General features: G+C 41.8%; 1 protein-coding gene and 1 long non-coding RNA gene across 3 annotated transcripts in view; one reads left to right on the top strand and one right to left on the bottom strand.

The window, feature by feature from the left end:
- The window catches only part of LHFPL3 (LHFPL tetraspan subfamily member 3), a 589,720-nt gene that overhangs the window by 106,202 nt on the left and 459,906 nt on the right, over positions 1 to 23,612 (bottom strand). The gene's annotated exons all lie outside the window — the stretch shown is intronic.
- On the top strand, positions 7,921 to 16,636 carry LOC129041164 (uncharacterized). The gene is made up of 4 exons (XR_008503811.1): positions 7,921 to 8,057; positions 10,178 to 10,302; positions 13,062 to 13,313; positions 16,194 to 16,636. It is a non-coding gene; the product is annotated as an uncharacterized LOC129041164 (long non-coding RNA).

Below are 23,612 nucleotides of genomic sequence, written 5' to 3'. Positions count from 1 at the left end.
TCTCAGACACTAAGAAAAGCCGAGTTGCTACCTTGGTAACTCTTGAATTTTCACTTGTTTCAATTTCATCAGCATTTGAGAAATAATTCTTTGTATTATTGCATTGAGGTTAACAAATTATCAAATAATATTTTAAATCTTTTTTGTTGGTGGGACACATTAATTCGGCAGACTTACTTTGCAAATCCTTCAGTGTCGTGTGCATTCTTTGAAACAGCTTTGTCTCATAATGACATAATCAGCTAGAGGTGACAGCAATAAATGTCTTCATGTTATTTCAGGTTTAGCCTTCAAAATGAGAATGAACTAAAAGTGGAAAGAACTTTAATATATGCATGCATTTATGCCGGCATTGACAAAGACTGATGCTTAGCATCAGCATGTCATCTGTCATAATAATAATGATAATTGCTAATGATTATCACAACCACGGCAACAACATGCTGTCATCTGGATATGAAAAGATGCTGCTAATCCAGAGTCAGTAGACTATCTTTTTTGAGCTTTTTTTTCCCTTCTAGGATTGGGGATATATGTATGCTCATCCATCCTTGCTCTCTTGACTGACCTCCATTAGGAATCTCACTTAGAGCAGGTCATAGTGGCCCATGCCTGTAATCCCAACACTTTAGGAGGCAGAGGCAGGATGATAATTTGAGCCCAGGAGTTCAAGATCAGCCTGGGAAACTTGGTGAGACCTAATCTCTACAAAAAAATAAAATTAAAAAATTAGCCAGGCACAGTGGTGAGGACCTGTAGTTCCAGCTATTAGGGAGGCTGAGGTGGGAGGACGGGTTGAGTCTGGGAGGTTGAGGCTGCAGTAAGTCATGACTGTGCCACTGCACTCCCACCTGGGAGACAGAGGGAGACCCTGTGTCAAAGAAAGAAAAGAAAAGAAAAGAAAAAAAGAAAGAAAAAGAGAGAGAGAAAGAAAGAGAAAGAAAGAGATCTCATTTTTGGCAGGCTGCCTTTGACCAGATTTTATTCTGACTCTAACCTAAAGCCGAAGACAGTTCTAACACATCTGGAGGTATTCCTGGACCACCTGATATGAGAGAAGCTATAAGGGAAGGACCGAGCAGTAATCCTGAGCTGCCAGTTTATTTTGGCATCTACAGTGACAACAACCATAAAATGTGTCTTAATTAAACACCATAGAGTGATAAAAAAGAAATTATTTCCTTAAATGTTTTCATGGTGGAAAACATTTTGGTCAAGGATTTCTCTTCAAGCTCTGACCTACTTCTGCCTACTTGAAATCTTCACTTGAGTACCTTGTTGGTTCCTCCAGCTTCACTATATTCCAAAACTAGAGTTGTCATGTGTCTGCTCTGCCAAATACAAGCTATGTTGTCCCAATAGCACTAATAACACCTCCTTTTATTTCTGAACGTGTGCCTGTTTGGACAAAAAATGATATGGACATCCTACCCAAAAGAAACACATGCCCTTCCTCTCCTGACTTCCCTCCACATCCCCGAGCTTGCTACCCCACTGATGCCCCCTTTCTCAGTTACTGCACCATCATTCTTCCTGTGGCTCAAAGTAGAGCAGGAGAATGACCCTCTCTCCTCAATTCTTGTGGGTTCTGCCTCTGAAACCTCTCCAACCAAATGCTTCTCTCCAGCTGCCTGCCACATATACCATTACCTCTTGCTTGGGCTATTCCTTGCAGCCTTTCCCCTGGTTCCTCTGCCTCTAATCTTGCTTTTTCAATTTGAGTTCCACCCTTCCGAGCCACAGTCTGATCATGCCAACACTGCCTAAATCCCTGCAATGGCTTCTCATTGCCCTTGGATGAAGTCCGTGGCCCACAGAGCCCATCACGGCTAGCCTCTGGCTACTACCTTTGGCACTCCTCATGTTATCTTTTCCCTTCCAGGCACTAAGAACTTCAGGTGTTAGGAAACACTGTGCCCATGCTCTCTCTGAGTCACTGCACATACAATTCCCCTGGTCTGACATATTTCTCTGTTCAATTGGCTTACTCCTTCAGATTTTAGCTTAGTTGTTGCTTCCTCCAAGAAGCTTTGCATAACCCATTTAGACTAAATTCAGTGTTCCTGCCTGGTACAGCCTGCATTTGCATCTTCCTTATCGCAGCACTTACCACAATTTATTCTATTGCTTTCTTATAGACTATATGCTCTGAATGGGTGGGAACTATGTCCATCTCACTCATTATTGTACCCTAGCACATGGCTCTGTGCATAGCACATCCTTGGTGCTCAAAAATGATTCATTAACTAAATGACTAAATGGCTAACACTCAATCCAGGGTATTTGAGCTATAGTACAATGAGCTTCCTCTGTGCTGTATGGGTAATATTCTTCTCTTGCTTTCCATAATAAGCTTTTTAAGCCATTCATTTGGTACTATATATATAATAAAAATCGTATGTTATATGATACAAAATTATTTATAGAAATACTATTTATTAATAATTGAAAATTAAAAGTGCTGTTATTGTGAGAGTGCTAGTAATAGAATTTAAGAAAAAACATGTCAAAAATTAGTAAACACAACTGTCCTTGTATAGGGGCTTTGGGATTTTTCCTAATAGAAAATCTGTCCTGTATCCAGGTTGAGTCCCTCAAAGGCAGAACGTGGATGGTCACTTTAGTATGCACTGCAACATTAACTAATCTGCTCTCCTAAGTAGAAATTCGAAAGAGCTTTTCACTTCAACACATGTGCTAAGAAAAGAATCTCAAGGCATATGTACCACCCCTGCCTGTCTCAGCAACCTGACATTTAGGAAAAGGATGTTAAAGATCTATAAACTTCTGGATAGCTCCAGGCTAAAATATCTGTACCTTATGCTTGTTCTTTAAACTCTTGTCAAGAGGATCCAAGATCTGGCTGGGCACGTGGGCTCACGCCTGTAATCCTAGCACTTTAGGAGGCTGAGGTGGGCGATCACTTGAGGACAGGAGTTCAAGGCCAGCCTGATCAACATGGTGAAACCCCATCTCTACTAAAAATACAAAAATTAGCTGGGCCTGGTGGCACCATCTGTAATCCCAGCTACCCAGGAAGCTGAGGCAGGAGAATTGCTTAAACCTAGGAGACGGAGGTTGTAGTGAGCCAAGACTGTGCCACTGCACTCCAGCCTGGTTTCAGAGCTAGACTCCACCTAAAAAAAAAAAAAAAAAAAGGATCTAACATCTATGGGGTTGGGGTGAAAGGGCAGCAAAGGACCAAACAGTGATTAATGAAATAAGTGCTTTGCTGGGTATTACCCTAAAATCAAGAGATGTCTTAATGGTAATAATCTTTGTTTTTGTTTTTGTTATTTACCTGTTAGACTCACTGGCCTTAGAGTATCTAATAAACATTGGCTTGCATTGTGTGTAATTACTACAAGTTGATGGAATCACACACTAATAGAATGGGAAGACCAAAGACTTATCTCTCAGTATCCAAACTCCTGCCACCCAGAGTTTTTGCCTCGAGTTTCTGTCTTTTTCACCTCTTCTCCTACAGTTTTAGAGAGTTTCCAACATGTAGTGGAAAGAGTACTGGCTTTGGAGTCATTAAGCCCACAAAATACTTATTGCACACCAGCTAGTCACCAGGCACAATTCCAGTGCTGGGCCCTAAGTAGGCCAGTCACAGAGACATAGGTTCAAATCCCAGCCCTGACACTTTCTAGCTGAGTGACTTCAGGCAATGTAGTCTCTTCAGCCACCAATGAAATGGGTAGTATTCTTGAAATGAGATTAAAAATACTTCTTCCATACCGGAAGTGGGGGTTGGTGGATTCAATTGGAAAAATGAATACAAAGTAAGAGCCTGACAGTGTTTTGACATAGCTAGCAGGTGCTTGATAAATGGTGCCATTTAAAATAACTTGGGCATTTCAGTTTCTGAAGGAAGTGGGCATAGTTTGCTATTCTGTGCCTCCTCATCTTGATCAGAGGAAGAGTGTGGCTGATGGGGGAGAAGAGTAGGTTGAGAGTCAAATACTGTTACTTAAATCCCAGGCACGGCCATAATGTGAACATATCATGCTACCTTTCCCTGTTCAGCCGAGATGGAGTATAGTCCTGGCCAGTGAGACTGTGTTTCAGACTGCCTCAATGCAAATAAACACTCCTGTTGAATGCACAAAGGGGCCAGGAACTATGATTTCTTCTAAAGAATGTCCATCTGTGATTAACAACCAGTTGTCCACCAATGCATTCAATAAGGACATTCAGAAGCTTCAATCATGAGTGTGCTTTAGACGTTCAGTGAGTGGTTGGATGGAGGCAGTACAAAGATAGAAAAGACACATCTTGTGGTGAATGTTTACATCTTTTGTATTTCACAGAGGGGAGCCAGATGCAGTTAATTCATTCTCTTCTTCCTGCTGCTGCTCCTTCTCTTCCCCTTCTTTTCTGCGACTTCATCATTATCATCATCAATAGTAGCAGCAGCATTAACTCTTACTGAGAACTTGTTATGGTCCAGGCATCGGGCTAAATAACACCCTTATGTGAGTTTGAGAAGCCTGTGTATCTCTTGTCAATCCGACAATTCAGAAGAGGACTTTGAGCTGGAAATAATACTTTGAGAGTTGGAGTCTGTATTCGTTTTCTAGGGCTGCTGTAACAAAGTACCACAAACGGTGTGGCTTAAACAACTGAAATTTATCATCTAACAGTTCTGCAAACTAGAAGTCCAGGATCAAGGTGTTGGCAGGATTGATTCCTTCTGGTGGCTGTGAGGAAGAATCTGTTCCATGCCTGTCCCTTGGCTTCTGTGGTTTGCTGGCACTCTCTGGCATTCCTTGGCTTGTGGAAACATCACCCCAACCTCTTCTCTGCCTTCATCTTCACATGGTGCTCTCTCTGTGCATGTCTGTCTCTGTATCCAAATTTCCCCCCAGACTGTTAGGACACCAGTCATATTAGACTGGGGCCCACCCTCATGACGTACTTTAATTTTGATTACCTCCATGAGGACTTTGTTTCCAAATAAAATTACATTCTGAGGTACAGGGGTTTAGGACTCTAACATATATATTTTGGTGGGTGGGGCACAATTCAACCCCCAACAGGGTCATAGGAATAAATGAAATTATTGGAAAGAACACATAGATGGAAGAGAGGACTGATGAAAAGAGGATTTCCGAGAGTATTGTTTAATGCCCTAAAGGTATTATGAGTAAAATGAGGCCATGGCTCCAGCAGCAAGGAGAGTGAGGGAAAGTGCCTGATCTCAGGCATGGTCCACAGCAAGACTTTGTTGGGTTCCCTTTGATCACAGGCGCTTGGAAATATTTTGTTCACAACTGAATGAAGGCAAAAGATTTCCTTGCACTAAAAAATAATTAATCTTCATTCTAGAATTGTCAACAGAATTTAATCAATTCAGGTTTTTTTTTTTTTTTTCATGTTGAAAACACTCAAAGAACATAATGGACATTCATCCTAAAAAGATCCTAAGAGCTCTTCATTTTAGTCAACCCTCAAGGGAAAATGTTTACAGTCACAAAGACAGCATGTATCATTACTGGAAAGAGAACTTCAACACTCTGTTTCCCAGAATCTAAAACTCCTATTTGTAATGAAGACAACTTTGGGGTTCAATGCAATCCCTTTATTGGTTTAGAAATCTGCAGAGATCAAGAACAGTTTAAGGGTTCCTAGAATAAATTCTGGTAGAAAAATTTCCCCTAACAGATTGAGTTTTATCTTGACTTAATAATTCAAAAGACATAATGCATCCCTAAATAATCTGTGAATAACTTAGTCCTGAACTAATTGAAACCTAAGTATGAATGAAAGCATTATACTTTGTGGCATATACTTTCCCAAATGACCCAAATGTCAATTAGAAAAAGATGAGTGAGCTTCCCTCCAATCATGTTCTCTGTCTGAAAACTTGTATGAGCCACAGCCATGTGACAGACAGAGCTGTTTCTTTACCAAAGACTGTTGTACTTCCTGCATTGTCAGTCGTATGCACTAAAACACGGCCTGCAGCAGGCTTTAATTACCATAAATACACCACTTGTCTTCTTTTTAGTGCTTAATCATGAAACGTATCATGGTTTACTGTGCAATGTGTTTGAAATACTATGCTGAGCTGCAGAATCACAGAATCCACAAAGGAAGAGAGCCCAGGGTTCAGACAAAGCAATGTGGCTAGGGTTAACCTAGTAAATCCTATTCTCTGAGGGCTGTTCTAGAGGGATCCAGACTAAAAACTGTAGATGGTATGAGAAGAGAGGGGTTTGGGATAAGCCTAAAAAGCCCCATAAGAAAGCATAAATCTGACTGTCATGTAGGATTATGGCTCTTCTAAGAGCTGGGAGACTGTGGAGGCTGACTGAAGGAAAGGCTTTGTGCTTTGGTGGCTGAAAGCTTTTGTACAGCTCTGTGAAGCCTCCTATAGTGCAACTGCCGTCTGGGCTCTATGGGGCTGCGGCTGTGCCACCCTGGAAGGGGTGAACGAAGCAGGGGAATAGGAAGGAACTGAAGACAGAAGGCTGATGTGGGACCATGTAGTCAACTCTGGCCATTCACGGCGACTTCCAGATAGGAGAGGACCTCAAATTGTAACAGGTGACAACATTGCTACATCACTACAGATAGTTGTCACTGGCCATTAACAAGGACTACACATTCATTTGAGTGACATCTCTTTCAAGAAGCAATTATTTTGGGGTCCAAAATGCTTGTATACCCTTTAGTTCTGCACCTTCATATTATGTTAACTAGTACTCCCCTAAGTAGTTGAACTTAAGGGATGCTAAGAAGGGCCCCAGATATCGTCAGTGAAACAATGCCATTTCCTTTGGGTTAAATCCTGAGGAATCTGTGATACTTAGCCCAGTCAGATGGTTTCCCTGAAAGGTAAATGGAAGTCAGCACATGGAGGAGTGAGGGGATACAAGGGGAGAAGGGAGCACTAGGCCTTTCCCAGGGCATCTGATTCTATGGGGGCCCCTGAGGAGAGCCCTCTGGCTGCTCAAGATTGGCACTGGGTGCTGGCTGGTGGGAGTGAAGTAGATCTGGGAGAGATTCTAAAAGGGGTGTGGGAGCAGAAAAGGAAGTGCGCTAGTCATCTATTATTACATAACAATATTACCACAAACCTAGTGGCTTAGAACAGCCCACATTTGTTATCTCAGTTTCTAGGTCAGGAGTTGGACGTGGCTGGATCCATTGTCTCAATATCTCTCACAAGAATGCAATCAAGATATTGGTCAGGGCTGATTTCTCATCTGAAAGCCTGACTAGGAAATGATTCATTTTCAAGCTCATGTAGTAGTTAGCTAAATTCAGTACTTTGAGAGCTACTGCATTGAGGACCTCAGTTTTTAGCTGGCAGCCATCCTCAGTTTCTTGCCATGTGGGCCTCTCCAACATGGCAGCTTGCTTCATCAAAGCATGCAAGCTGAGAAGGCAATAGAGAGAGTTTGGTAGTAAGAAGGAAATCACAATCTTATGTAACTTAATCATGGAAGTAACATCTCATCCCTTTTGACATATTCTATCGGTTAAAAGCATGTTACAAAATCTTGCCCACACTCAAGGGGGGAGAGCATTACAAAAGGGCAGAATACCAGGAGGTGGAGATCATTGGGGGTCATCTAGAGTTTGCCCACCACAGGGAAGAAAGTGATGGCAGACATCCATTGTTTTTTCTGGTTGCTATCCATTCCTCCTTCTTCTGGTAATTATACCTAGATTTTCCTTTGACAAATAGCCCCCTCCACCATTTCCAAAGTGTTTCTGGCAGTCTCAGCCCCAGATGTCGAAAAGTGACTCAAGCTGGCAAATCAGCATATCACACGTCTGGGTTCACAGTGGTGAGTTTAGAGATGGACATGTGACCCAACCAGAGCCAATGAAGAGCAAGGAAACTTTCTTGGGAATCCTGGAAAGATATGCTCTATTTTTCAGATTGACCTAAAACTAGAGAGGATCTAGGAACTGGAGCTGCTGCCTCTGTCTGCTAAGATGTGAAGTCCAAGACTGAAAGTAACATAGCAGAAGGAGAACCAAAAGAGGTGTTGAGTCTTGATGCTATTTGTTGAACCAGTCCTGAATCCAGCTGTGTTGTAAGTGAATTATTCCTAACGTGATGAATCCAGTTTGGGTCAAGTTTTCTGTGATCTACAACTGAAGGGTCCTAACTAACATAGGAGAAGAAACTTTCATTTGTCACACTATAGGGTCATAGAAATCCCATATCTCTTCTGAAGATGACTTTTGCATCCTCCACAATTTATTCAGAGTTGACAAATTATTTTACCTAGAGTGATAGGTTTAAAATACTTAACCTATAACAATTTTTCTAAAGTGCAGCAGTTTTTAAAATTTAATTTAATTATTTGAAACAGGGTCTCACTTTGTTGCCTAGACTGGAGTGCAGTGGCACTATCACAGCTTAATGCAGCCTCGACCTCCTAGGTTCAGTCAATCCTCCCAAAATACACAAGTTTTGAGATACTTTATCAAACCTTCCCTCAATGATGAAATAGCTTGCATAATTGTCACTTTCCTTCCATCTTTAACTTTGACTTTGTTGTATTTTTAGTAGCCTAGAGAAACACAGGGCCCAGAGATACTAGAATTTTAGCCATCTACACATATTGTATAGAAGTTTATAGCTTCTTTTAGAGCAGATTTCTGGCTCATATACTTAAAAATCAAGTCATACTGCAATAAAATGCCTTTATTGATGCACATGGTATCCTTTGTAGATTCTAAAACCCCCTTATTTACTCTTACTCTAGAAATAAAGAACCATATATTAACATTTCAATTTACTTCAGCTTGTGCTAGAGTCTGTTGTTGACTTTGCCTGGGTTCTATGTTAGCTTGAAGGCTAAATGTGTGAATAGACTGTGTGGGAGCACAACCAACTGGTTGAGTGGTAGGGCCGTTAGCAAGAAACAAACAGACATGTAGTTTAATAAGCCACCAATATTCCACCAGTGTTCAGGCTGTTGTTATTTTTATGACACAGTAAGCTAGTACCTAAAATCTAATCTCTGAATACAGTTCACTTATTTTCAGAGACAAGATGGGGATAATGGTTATATTGCAATCATTAAAGGAATGGCAATATAATTTCAGATATTAATATTTGAAATTGTATTTACTTAACAAGCATATATTGAGTACTTGTGCTGAATGCTCTATAAAATGCTGGTACTTAATTAATTTTTCAATAATGCTACAAATATCATAGTATAGTAAGTTTCTGTGGCTAAGCCTGACATTAATTTATCAAGGCATGCTGAAGAATATTTGATTATTGGATATAGTGCAATACCAAAACTATGTAAATAATAGGCACATCTGGTTCATGCAGTTTAAGAGGGGTAAAGGTAAGGAATATTCCCTAGACAAGTTCATTCATCAACAAATATATATTTTGCCCTTATCACATGTTAGGTTCAAGGGCTGTTACACACATTTGGGCAGTTTGTGCACTGCACAAAGGTACCTACTCAGGATGGTAAGTGGGAACTGAAACCAAGTCTTCCTTATATATGCCAAACATTTGCCCTGGTGTGGGAGTGGTTTCATCCCAGGAGAGAGTGATGTTTCTAACTTGCTAATTGGCCAGATGTTCCTCTGCTAAGCTGAGTAGGATGGAAGGAGGGAGCATGGTAGAAAGATGTGGCTACAAAGAGGAACACACCTGTGGTTCTTGCCCTTTAGGAGTTTAATTCAAGTATGGGGTTAGTTATGCAAACTGAAGATCATGATAAAAAGTCGTAAAGGCTAACAATGATTTTGGAACATACGGTTATGGCCTTGGAACTATAAGTTGAGGAGCATGGTCCACAGACTTTTATCTTTCTAATGTGTGAATAGAATAGAATATTTGAAACTGGTACTTGTGGCTTTCTGGTTGCCATAGGCATGTATATAGTGTAAAGGGAACAAAAGAGTTGTTGACAAATTTGACTTGGGGAGTGAAAGGAATTAGAGAGGATGTCAAAGAAGTGGTATGTTGGATCTGGATCTTGAAGAGAAATAGCAAGTGCAAAGATTAGTGAAGTGAAAGCACTTGGTCCATTATAGGAATGGTAAATAACTGCTATGACTTGAACTTGGAATGTGTGAGAGGGGGCGGAGGATATGTAAGATTGAGGTTAGAGCAGGAGTAGATTAGGAAGAGGCTTCTGGGACAAGCTTTGGAGTTTCAATATCCCTTTATTCACAGGGAGTCAGTGCAGCTTTTAAAGCTGGAGAGCATTATATTTTAGAAAGATCAAGCAATGTGGATGAGGACACATTAAAAAGAGAAGACCTGGAGGAGGGGACACCACTCAGGGTTATAAACTCCAGGTAAGAGATGACCAGTGTGAATCTTGGCATTGGCATTGGGGTTGGAACTTAGATGTGAGACAGCTCACAAGATACAGTCTACAGGCTGGTCTACTGTTAGATGGGTGTTGTCTTATTCTACTTGGGTTCTATACCAGAATACCTTAGCCTGGGTAACTGATAAGCAACAGAAATTTATTTCTTACAATTTTAGAGCCTGGGAAGTCCAAGATCAAAGTGCTAGCAGATTCAGTGCCTGTTCCTTTAGCTAGTACCTTCTCGGTGTCCTCACATGGTGGAAGGGGAGGGAAGCTGCCTTCCCTCGCTCTCTCTCTCTGTCTTTTTTTTTTTTTTTGAAATAGGGTTTGCTCTCTTGCCCAGGCTGGAACACTGGCACTATCATAGTTCACTGCAGCCTTGAACTCCCAGGTTCAAGCAATCCTCCCACCTCAGCCCCCACAAGTATCTGGGATTACAGGTGGGTGTCACCATGCTCAGCTAATTTTGTACTTTATGTAGAGACAGGGTTTCACCATATTGCCCAGTCCGGTCTCAAACACCTGAGCTCAAGTGATTTGCCCGCCTCACCCTCCAAAGTGCTGGGAATACAGGTGTGAGCCACTGTGCCTGGCCCAACATCTTTTATAAGGGCACTAATTCCATTCATGAGGACAGAGCACTCATGGTTTAATCACTTCCTATATTCTATCACATTGGGGATTAAGTTCCAACATATGAATTTTGGGGAAACACCAAAAATTTTGGGGAGACACCAACATAGCAGGGGTAGAGAAAGAGGTAGGGAAGAAAGGTTAACAGTGATGCTTTTGTGCGATAGTGTCAAAAACGTCTCACTACAGCACAAATTGTGAAAAAAATAGCATTTTTCTTGTTTACTACTTAGTTAAGTGTGTTTGATAGCTCTCAACCCAATGGTAAGAGAGAAAGAAGCATAAAGTGAAAAAACAAAAAACTTGGCCGGGCATGGTGGCTGACATCTGTAATCCCAGCACTTTGGGAGGCCGAAGTGGGCGGATCACAAGGTCAGGAGATTGAGACCATCCCAGCTAACACGGTGAAACCCCATCTCTACTAAAAATACAAAAAATTAGCTGGGTGTGGTGGCATGTGCCTGTAGTCCCAACTACTTGGGAGGCTGAGACAGAAGAATTGCTTGAACCCAAGAGGCAGAGGTTGCAGTGAGCAGAGATCGCGCCACTGCACTCCAGTCTGGGCAATAGACCGAGACTCCATCTCAAAAACAAAAACAAAAACAAAACAAAACAAACAAACATACAAAAACAAAAAACAACAAAAAACTTTGGTGCTAACTAAAGAAATATCAGTCTCTTCCAAGTTAAAATAGTTCCTTTCAGGTTAACTCCACCTTTCCTGGTTACATTCAGGCTTTCAGGGTCTTTTCTTTTTACCCTGCCCACGAATCCCCCTGACCCCCTTGTATGGGTACAGAGCAAAGCTTATCTGTCATCACCGTGATGGGAAGGGCCTTTCCAGGTCTTGGCTGGTCCTATTGTGAGAGCCCTGGCTGAGTGGGGCTGGTCCCTGGGCCTGGGCGCTTTGTGCTAGTGTCCCTGTTATGCTCAGTCATGCATGGTCCTTGGGGTCACCTGTTGCTTCTGTGCACCATTTCAGCCATATCCTTCCAGTTCAAAGTCTTTGCATTCTTCAGTTTCTGTGTCCAGATCTTAAGGCTCTTCTAGACTATGGCTGTTCTCAGAACCTCTCTGCTCCCCCTTGGGATAAGCAGGAACTTCTGGAATCCCTACATACATTGGGCAGCCCTTGGGAAACTGGAAACATATTCTTAGTCCCATATGCCTGATCACCTCCCTCATTTTTTCTAATCTGTAGCTCAAGTGCCAGATGAATGTGGAATTCTCTGTGAGGCTGGTAGCCTCATAAACGGAAGCCAGGCCAAGGTCCTGTCTATTTTGGGGTCCTCAGGAGCTTATCTGGATCTTTTATTGCACTTTGCCCCCTGTTTCTTGTTTGGTTTTTGGCTCTGGAGTTGAGGGTGTGTGTAGGAACTCTATCTCAACTCCTGTGCCACCTTTTCCAGCTCCTTCTTTCAACAATGTCTGCCTGGCCAGCAAGGAAAGGAGCTGGGTCACTAAGAAATACTCAAAGAGGTGTTTGGGTGGGTGGGTGGGTAGGTGATGGTAGGAGGCGGCAAAGGTTTGGGTGGGGATCTAAAGGGACAATTAATTCGGTCTAGACAGGTTGACTTTGAGGTGTCTAAGTATTCCAAGACATCCTGCATTTGACAGTTGGGAGAAAGAGGGTTTGGAGATCAAGAGGGATTGTGGCCAGAGTTACTGGTTATGGGTGTTTGAGACAATGGGAATGGATAAGTTTAAGGAAGGCATGTAGGAAGAGGAAAGTGGGCAAGAGCAGTTAGAGGAAGGGGAGCTGGAGGAAATGTAGGTTAGGAGTGTTTGGAGAGGTAGGAGGAGAAAACGGAGATCACACTCACTCTCCTGAGTGAAGCCAGAGCTCTAGTCATATACAGATCCCACAGACCTTCGAGGGCTTCTTGCAAGGCTCAGCTCACAAAACCTCACTTAAAAAACAATTCTCTGAAGTTCATCTTGCCTTTCAAATAAGAGAGAAATATATTAGGCAAGCTGAGATGTAAACTGAATTATTGATGCGGTAGCTTTTCAAAGGGAAGGCAACATTAGCCTTAGGTTTAAGGACATCTTTGGTTTAGGGACAGCAAATCCTACCATGACGTACCTTTGTAACATTTTAAATTTCAGCTCACATTTCAGCACCAAAGGACCAAAGCCTAGATCTGAGATCTTGCACTTGCAAAAAGGAAGATCACCTGGAAGAACAAAATAGAAGACTCCTGCTCCCAATAGGCTTGGGTCAGGAAGAAGGCTGTTGGCATAATTGTGGAGTAGGAAGATGGAAAACAACTCCCAGAGATCCCAACAGCTGCACGCATGCTTGGGCAGTGGCTGCAGGTGAAGTTGTGGGAAAGCAAGTCATGAAGGGCATTAATCAAGGTAAAAGCAAAAGGGAAATGAGGTTCTTCAGGGCACAGTGTGTGGGAAGCAACAGCATGATGGAATCATTAGGAGAGATGCCCATGACTCCCGCGCCCAGCAGGGTCTCTTGTTTCTGCAGGGGTCCCTGCTTCCATCTCCTAAGGGGCAGGCAGAGAGTGCAGAAGCCAGGATCATCAATACCCAAGAGGGAGCATCGAAGAGTGCATGCTTCCTCTACTATGTCGTGATATAGATGGAGGCCAGGATTTGGGGGCTTTGGAACACATCTCTCCCAGGCCTGATTGTTAGGAGAGGACTTAGGCAAGGTGTGGGCAATGCTGGTGCTTCACCTTTCCTTGTTGACCAGACAGACCCAGAAGGGTCATTTGTCAAAACAAGGAAAATCTTTTCCAGGGGTGAGGCAGGTGTGGCTGCCTGTATGTGAATGTGCTGCACACCTTTCCCATCAGCAGGTGTCTGAGACCCTACTCTCCTCCTGACTTTGTTGGCCCTAGCATCAGCCTGTGAGGTCCAGGACCCAGAGCCCAAGTCTTCTGGCTCCTAGGCTGGCACACAACCTAACAACAATTTCTGTGCCTTCATATTTTCATCTCTGCAAGGAGGATAGTAAAAATAGCTCTCAAGTAGGGAATGATGACTGCATTTGAGAACAGGGCAAAAAAAAAAATCTGAAAATTGAACTTCTTGTCACTAGGCAATTGTAACACGTTTTGAAGATTATGACCTAATCAAAATTACCCAGGTATTCTGCTCTGGAAATGCTCAACAACCAGACAGGATGTTTTTGAATGCAGTAATAAAAATTATCTCTAGGAGCAAAACCTACTGAATCTTAAACATTCCTTCCAGGGAAGGAACACTCTCCAAGTCCTTCTCAGTTTACACCAAAGAATTCCACATAATTCATTCCTGTTGTGGTAGTTAGTAAACCCTTACGACATACACAGGTCAGAGCCAATACAAAAAAACAGAAGCAAAAACAAGAGGTAGTTTTAAAAATGTTCTTTAAAGAAAATATAGATGAATATGTGGAAGAGGTATTATAGCTATTATTTACTAAAAAATGTGAAGCTTTTCTATTTTAATTTCTTTTGAGAACTAGGCTTTCAAAGAAAAAATCCTAAGACTTTCTAACACCTATCTTTCTTGTTATTGGGATGACTTACATTACATTGTATTTTTACACTTTAAGAAATATTGTCATTTAGAAAAAAGGCAACTAATTATAAGATGAAATGATACCAACTTATAATTTTTTTGTAGACTATACAACAGAGCAATAAACATTGCATAGGTGTAGTTCTATACACATTTCAATTAGTGATACCTTTCACATTTCAAAACTATTTCAAAAACCGAAATATATTTTAATAAATGTGATGCTTAAAATTTTTGTTTTCTACTTTGTAGGTTATTTTTTCCACAGACGCATTTCTGATCCTAAATAATCATTTACATGAATTCACATGTTTTTGATCTAGGTAACTTTTTTCTCCACATTTCTTGAGTAATTTATTTAACTTAAAATACTTAACAGAATGTAGATTCTTTTTTATTTCTTATGTGCCAGGCATGTGTCTAGATTATTTAAGAGACAAATTACGAATAATCTTTTTCTTTTGTTTCTCTTGAGGAGAAGATATGTAAGTGGCGGCTCTGTTCGGTGGGAACTCTCAGGAAAACTGCTTGTTTCTAGTTCTAGGACATACTTGCGCACCTCGGCCTGCCATGCCTAACTGGGGTCATAAGCCATATGACACTGGTGTTCACCTCACATAGCGCCGCACCCCACCCCACTGCCACCCCACCTAGGACTAGATGCCAAATGCTGACATCAGCTGCTGCCGTGATGTTATCGATAGTTTTTGTTGTTGTTGTTTTTTGGTTTGTTTGTTTTTGAGACAGGGTCTCACTCTGTCACCCAGGCTGGAGTGCAGTGGCACCATCTCAGCCTACTGCAACCTCTACCTCCTGGGCTCAAGCGATCCTTTCGCCTCAGCACCCCAAGTAGCTGAGACTACAGGTGCGTGCCACCACGCCTGGCTAATATTTGTATTTTTTTTTTTTTTTTTTTTGTAGAGATGGAGTTTCACCATTGGTACCCAGGCTGGTCTCAAACTCCTGAGCTCAAGTGATCCACCTGCCTCAGCCTCCCAAAGTGCTGGGATTACAGGTGTGAGCCACCACACGTAGCCTGTGTTGTCTATAGTTTTATCAAGGACAGACTAAGGTATATTGGAATTAAAAAAAAAGTGGATTTTAACAATGAAGGTTTATATCTTGCTCATCTCCATCATGGGTTGGCTGGGGGCTCTGCTCCATGCTCCTCATTTGGGGATGTATACAGAAAGAGCAGCTACCACCTGAGCTGCTCTGCATTAATTAGTCTCTAATGCAGAACTAAAGATAGCTAAGGAGGCCTCATTTGGCCATTAAAGTTTCTAGCCTGATGGTGACATGTGCCACTTCTGCTCACTACTCATTGACTGCAACAAGTCTCACAGCCCCACCCAGCCACTAGGAGCCAGGAGGTACAATCCTATCATGTGCCAGGAAGGTGGGAATTCAGAAATGCTGGGTGAACAGCATTAATGATGATCACAGTTGCCCATGCAGTGTGCATCTCCTCTTTCTCTTTCCTAGGAGATTGCTGACTTTGGTTAGTTTTCTATCTCTCCTCCATGCTGACCATTAATTTAGGCAAAGCTAACCCCATTTTGTGATACTAGGAGTGGACTTTGATGCACTTAAGCCAAACAAAATAATACAAACTAGTTGTGATAGGTTCAGGAAAGAAGATGAGATACAATTTAGGCTAATGAGATGCCATGTGAGGTTTGCAGAAGCTTTTGGGAAACTTTCTTTTCATTTTTTTAGGATATGTTCTAGGAGTAACTCCCTTGCTTTCCCTGGATGTGTGTGAGAAAGCACAGGCATCCACTTTCTGACCAACAGGAGACCCAGTCTCGGATGGAGCAGACACCATGCATGGTAGAGCAGAGAGACAGAGAAAACCTAGGTCCTTGATGAAATGATTGGCCACTGGATCAGCCACAGTTAAAGACTGCCTACCTTTGGACTTCTGGTTATCTTAGGCTAAAAATGTCCTTTTTGTTTAAGGCACTTTGAGCCGGGTGTCCTAAGACCTAGCAGTCTCAACCATCCAAACTAATAAGCTGAATTAACTAGATTTCCTGTCATGTCCTTCCTGCCTGATTGGTAGCCCTTGACTCCAATTTGGCCTCATTTTCCGTACCTTACTGGCTGCCTTTTCCTCTAATCATAGGTCACTTGGAAATAAAATATAGATTTACTTCAAACTCCCACTATCACATGCATTTCTTTTCTTACTGACTTCATGGCCTTCAAATATGGCCTCATAATCATTTACTCTCTGCCAGGTTCCTCCAACTACTTGGATCACTCCTAGCCTGTCTTGATTGGCCACCTCCACACTAATGCCAAAATGGATGCCAATTTCTCGATATCTCTGCTTCTTAAAAAACATGTCCTTTGTCTTGATAAATTGTGTCTTCCCTACACAGTGGTTGGAAACAAAGCAGCCCACCTGGTCACACACTCTAAAATACAAAAGGTCAGTGAAGCAGTCCTCCACTGTGTCAGTGCACATGCTGTCACCAGGAGCGTTGTGACTTCAGGATGTGCTTCCTCGAGCCCTAACTTGGGGCTGCACTATTGAGGCCTCAGCAAGCTGATTTAAAGCTGCTATTGAAAAATCCCATCACATCCCATCCGTGAGCTGAAGAGTGACAGTGGAGCCAATTTCTACGGCACTTGTTACAGCAAAAGGCAGAAGCCCCGGCACTGGGGTGGGCAGCGGTGGGCTTTTTAGATCCATATTTCAATGGGCATATTTTAGGTGAATTCTAATAGGCATGAAGTTAACACACTTTGCATGTCTCCCATCCTGGCTCATTTGCTGCCTAAATGTAAGAAGCTATGCCAAAGTAACTTACTCAAGTAGTTTGGGGGAAGTCAGGGACAAGGCAAAGCTACGAGTAATCTAGGAAAAGGAAATATTCTAGGGGCTGTTTGGAGCTAGAAGGAGTGGTGTTATTGATGTGATTGGACATATGGAGTTTAAATTGGCTTTTCTGAATTATTAAGAGTTTCTGATTTATACCACAGAAGACCTGAACTTTTTAGATTTACTGTCCTTGTATCCAACAGGGATGATTCCAGAGAGGTTGCTGGCAGGTTCTACAAAAATATTCTGAGACTGACAGTTGCTTTGGGGAATAAAAAGACAGCGTGTGTCTGCTTCTTTCAGCCCCTCTTCCTTCTCTCTGGCTCATTTTATCAAGTCATGCAAAGCTTTCACTAATACAATTGAGGCTTACAAACTGTTAGAAGAATCGCTGTCTTAATGAACATCATTTAAGGAAGAGAGGAAGAAAGAAAGAGGCGAGGGATGGGGAGAAAGAACAGAAGCCTGTTATCTTGCTGGTTTGGCTTCCTCTCATCCAGAAGGCTGACTTTCCGGCAATGGGAAGGAGGATGGGCCAAATTATGGTAATTAGGATCTTGTATGGCAGCTCGTGATGTGCATTTCCTTCATTTCATTGTTTCTCTTCATGTTTGCTGGAAGACCAAATAATACACTTCTATGTTTGTGCCAAAGGATTATTCTTGGGATTCAGAAGACGAATGGCCATCAGAGAGCATGTCTGGCCCATCTTTCCGGAAAGGTTTTCAGTGGGATGAGGCAGGTGGCTTAGTAGAATCAGGTGACTTGTTTCTAGGGGACTTTAGATGCTTTAGAAGAAAATAAAAAGGTTTTAAGAACTTCTCTGTGGATCTGTTATCCAGGTGCTAACCACCTAGTTGGATTATTATTATTTTTCCTTCTTCCTGCTATACATATTTTGTCTTCTAAGAGGCTCAAGTTGTAGGAAAAGCACACAGGGAGATAAGTATAGCTCATTTTCTTATCCAAAGGAGGTTGCAGTAATTTCTCCTATTAGAACAGCAAATTCCCTCCAACCCAGACCTTGGTCTTTTCCCATCCATTGGCAAATTCTAACTGACGACACAGAGGCTGATTCTTTCCAACTGCCAATCAGTCATGGTGCAGGTCACCTTTAAGTTCACTTTATATTAAACAAGAAAATAAAGGAACTGCTTGAAACACTGAACTGCTTGATTAGATGGAAATTCTTGTAGCCTATTTTAATGGAACCATAATTTCCAGCAGCTATTTTTGAGAAGAAACTATTAAAGAAACATTGGCTCTTGAATTTAATGTGATCTCATACATCACTAGCTGTGTGATGAACATCTGCTTTTAAAGTAGGGCTCACACTGACAGCCGCCCTAATTCTACTTCTTTGCTATCAACATCAGCCCTGTGGTTCCAGTTATTCAACATCATTCCCCACGTGGCAAATTTATATAGCTTTCAGTTCATGCCTTTTCTGGGAAGGCCTGTGGCAACTTTGCCCATGTTTTGATTGTTCTTTGAGTCACAAATAGCAGGAATACCAGTGCTATGCATTCATCATGTGCCAATGATGACAGAACCAAGAAGCTTCAGGTCTGGGGTCCTCTGGTCCACTATCTCATTTTGTGAAAAAACTAGGGTTCAAGTGACCTCCCCAAAATTTGTTGGCTATTTAGAGCAGATTTATTAAGAGAATGCAGAGGCTTTTTACTGTGTTTTATTTAAGTGTAATGTGTAGTATTATACTTCTGAAGTACATAAGAAAAAGTGTGTAGATCGTATGTGTATGTTCGGTGAATTCACAAAGTGGGAACATCTGTCTTGCCAGCACCCAGCTCAAGAAACAGCTCCAGTTCTTTTATGCTCCCTTCCCATCCACACTGAGCCTCTCTAAGAGTGATCCCATCTTGACTTCTAACACCTTAGACTAATGTTGCTTGTGTTTAAACTTTATATTAATGGGTCTAAAAATCCTTAAACCAGTTCTCTTTCCACTACCACAGTTTCTTTGGGCACCACATTCTCCTATGGGAGATACCACAAGAGTTAGAGTTTTAAAGTGAGACTGGGAAGGAAAACCACATTAAATTTGGACATCAGATTTTCATCATAATCAAGTTGGCAGCTCTATAATCTTCCATAGTTAGAGACAAGGCTACTAGAGTTAAGTTGCTAAAAAACCAAACCAAAACAAACCCAGCTCTTGTCTGGTCAGCTGTGAGTGCAGGTCCAGCTGTTTGCTGCTCACTCTAATGACTGAGTGTGAGTTCAAACCATTCTTTAGAAAAATTTATTACCTTTTTGTGGCTGCTATTGATTTTTACCCTGACATATTATTATTCTTGACAATATTGCTTTTTCATCACTGACATCTTAGTAAACCCAGAGTCAGAAATATCACTGGACTGCTTTCAAAATTTCTTCACAATGAAAAACCAGCTTTCTACATCTTATTTCCTGTAATGCAAAGCTAGCCTTTCTGTTTGCCTGCTTTCATGTTGATTTAAACACTTGGTTTTCTGTTACACATATTTCCCACCTCTCCTGGTTTTCCCCTCTTTTGTCCAGGAGGTGATGTAAATGTACATGCTTTATTAACCACCCACTTGTGCAAGGATGTTCTGATTGCATCTTAGAAATGCTAGCAGGCCAGTCGCGGTGGCTTACGCCTGTAATCCCATCACTTTGGGAGGCCGAGGTGGGCAGATCACCTGAGGTCAGCAGTTTGAGAACAGCCTAGCCAACATGGTGGAACCGTGTCTCCACCAAATACAAAAATTAGCTGGGTGTGGTGGCAGGTGCTTGTAATCCCAGCTACTCAAGAGGCTGAGGCAGGAGAATCGCTTGAACCTTGGAGGTGGAGGTTGCAGTGAGCCAAGATCATGCCATTGCACTCCAGCCTGGGCGACAAGAGCTAGACTCCATCTCAAAAAACAAAACAAAACAAAATGCTAGCAAATAGCAGGATCTGATGCAGACTGATGGTCAGCTCACAGGAAACATCGGATTTCCATCTTTTGGTCACACATCCTTCTTTGCACAGTCAGATACTTCCCAAAGCAGTTTTTTTATGTACTGAAATAAAGATAAGTGGATGCAGAATTGAGTTTACCAGCTATCCAAACTCAGCATATTTGTGGATCATCTCATTTTTCTGCTCTGTAAGTTACTGAATATGAGAAAACCCGAATAGATCCTCCCTGTCTGGTAAGTGAAGGGGGTAAAGTTATAGTAGCAAAAACAAGGTACAGGAACAAAGTGCTTGGGGGAGCTCTCCAGGAAACATTATATACAGCCTCATACTCTCTTACCCAGAGGGAGCAGTCTTGAGGAGCTGTTAAGAGCCAATAGTGAAAAAGCTATTTAGTCATGGATGGTACCATGTCAAAGTGAACTAAAAGAAGTAGCTGTGACAAAGATAATTAATTCATCTGTAATAGAGTCTGGACTCACGGAGAATTCTAGCAGTTTTTGGATTCAATTGGGTGAGAGACTTGTTATGGCTTCCAGGCCAGAAGCTGGCCAGAAAGGAGTTTGCTTAGAATTTTTGTTTTTATTTTTATTGGCTGTCAACATTCCAGCTAACGAGGAGACTACAGGCACACACTTCTATTCATTTTCCCTCCCAAGACACCTTCCTGAGTGTCTCTATCCATTGGATGCTTGTAGGGAGCAAGCGTTTGCCTTTGTGGGGTGAGGGAAAGGAGAGAAAGTGGGAAAGAAAGCAGGGATGACACTGATAGGAAATCTCTGTACCTTTGATTTCGAATGAGAATGTGATGCTTTTCTTTCATCACCAGTATTGAAACCTTGCTGTTTTGAACTTCTTAAAGATCCAATATCTCTCCACAACCTTACGGAGAGACTGGGAGTAGGGAAGCTCCTTCAGGCAAACTCTCAGGTCCCTGAGAGCATAATATCCCAAGAAAGAAAAACTGAAATCATCCTGCAGCCACAAGTAAAGATCTCTTAGATGCTGACTGTCAGCTGCAGTCGTCCTAGTTTGACAGACCAGGTGAATCAAGACATAGTCATCTTGGAATCTAAGAATACAAAGACCCTGCACCCCTGGGGGAACAATATTTTCAATCAGGAAATGTATCCCTTAGTTTCCCTGAAAATCCGAATCTCTCCTGTTCTTTGATCTGTGGAAATGGAAATAGCTCAAAGAAGTTGAGATTCCCAAGTATGGCCAGGCAACCAGCAGTTCCAGCTAGTTCTTGGAGATCTTCCACAAATTTTAGTCATTAACATTGTTTTTCTAGATCCAGAAAAGCACTATTTTTCTAGATCCATTGCTTCCAAAGATCCAGAAAAACAGATGGGTGGGAAGACCCCTGAACTACAGTGATCATGTGATGTGGTTGGAGGCTAAAAATATCAAGGAGTCTGTGATGCAAAAGCAGAATGGGCATCTAAGTAGGGGACCAATAATCTCAGCCCAAGAATGTAAGGCTGCCAGGAACCCTTTCTCTATGCTTAACTCCATGATTAATTAAACTCTTTTAAATTATGCCAGAATTAACCCTGTCAATAGAAATGTTGTCCACAGGCTTGGTTCCCAGCCTTTTGAATTTCCCTTTGTCCTTTTGTGTTTGTTTTGTGAGCAATGAGAAAGTACCCCTGAAGCCAAGGAAGTCTGAGCCAGTGACAACCCCTCCTCCCCACAGACCAGAGCACACAATGGTGATAACTTGGTTACTGGAGAGGAATCAGCTCAGAAAAACAGTTCCAACTACACCAAGGAGAAGCTCAAAGGAAAAGAGGGCAGGTTATAGAAATAATACTAGAATATTAACCATAGAAAAACAATTTTAAAGACTAAAGTTTGTGGAAGATCTCCCAGAAAGTTCAAGATGCTCTATCCGTGCTTTTCATTTAGGTCAACCATGTGGAGAAAGACCAAATGACTTAATAATACAACCATACATTTGAGTAGTATTTCATAGACACAGATGACTTTTGCTTGTCCTGTCTTATTTGGTGTCCTTACTTGAACCTGGGAAGTAGGTATATAAGGTATTCATTTGTATGCAAGGAAAATGAGGCTTGAAAATGTTATGTGACTTGTCCAAGGTAAAAAATGACGAGGATTCTGGTCTTCTAACAACTGGTTGGATATGAATTTCACTGCACTAGAATGTCCATCTTTCCTGCTTAACATATTTCAGGAGGGTGAATTCTAGATGATGGGCTTGGCATCCTGACATAAATCAGATAGTAATTAAGATGACTAATGGTCTGCTTTAGGAACTATGCGTTTCAAAAGGAAAACAGGATATGATGTTGTACCTAGGTGGTTTATACTCTGGTTGGGGAAAGTGGTCCTAAAATAAAGAATAAACAGGACACTGCCAAACTGGATGGTACCAAAAAAAAGTGCAAGCAAATTCCAGAAAGGAGACATATGTATGGCCAGGCAAAGGTTTTCAGACAGGAGATAGGACCTAGGTGAACTGCACATTGTAGACAAGCAGGCTCTGTCTATGGGAGAGCAGCAGGGTGCATGAATCCTCCCTGGGGAATGAAGAAGGCAACTCTGGAAACATCTTGATTTTGGCAGGTATAAGGACATTTTGGAATTTGTGGGGAAAATTGCCTTGGGTGGTAAATAGAAGGTCAGGCTATGAGGACCTCCATCCCTTAAAGCTTTAGTATCAATTTCAACACTTGGAATTGCATTTGGAAGCAACCAGGTAGCTAGGCTAGAGTGCAGAGCCCTGGTGAATAAACACGGTCCATCTGGTTTACACTATTCAGCAAGGTGACTTCATTGGCTTTTTTCTTATCACGCAAGACAGTTTTGAATACAGAAACCTAGCAGGATAAATCAGGAAATTCAGAAACCCAGAGACAGATTTGCTTGGCTGGCATATTCTACAATATATAATGTTAATTTAGTGCCTTCATTGTATAGTAGATGGAAAAAACTGCTAGAAAAAATTAGGGCCCATAATCAGTCTCAATATTGACAAGAGTCTTGTTAAAGGGATCACTCTTCATTAAGATGTGTATGGGAGGAATTCTCTTGAAGGGCATCTAAGTCAACCACAGCCTCCTGAACTCAGGGCTGATAATATTAATGATCAGTGCTGGAGACTTAACAATGGAGGGAAAAACATAGTTTATGAATGGATGGCTACATTATGTAATTTTTCTCTGCTTTTCTACCTCTTTAAGCTGTGCAAATCCATATTAAGATACATACAAATGTAGTGTAAAATTGGGGGGAGGGGGCGTGGGAGTCACTGACACTTGAAAATAGGAGCCAAAATTTCTTACTCCTAGTAGGCTGGGTAATGGGACAGAAAGCTGGAGTCTGTGCTGTTAATCTT

Source organism: Pongo pygmaeus, chromosome 6, assembly GCF_028885625.2.
Source record: "Pongo pygmaeus isolate AG05252 chromosome 6, NHGRI_mPonPyg2-v2.0_pri, whole genome shotgun sequence".
In the NCBI taxonomy this organism is placed as follows: Eukaryota; Metazoa; Chordata; class Mammalia; order Primates; family Hominidae; genus Pongo; species Pongo pygmaeus.
Note: the sequence above shows the minus strand (reverse complement) of the source record. Positions and strands in the feature narration are given on the sequence as shown.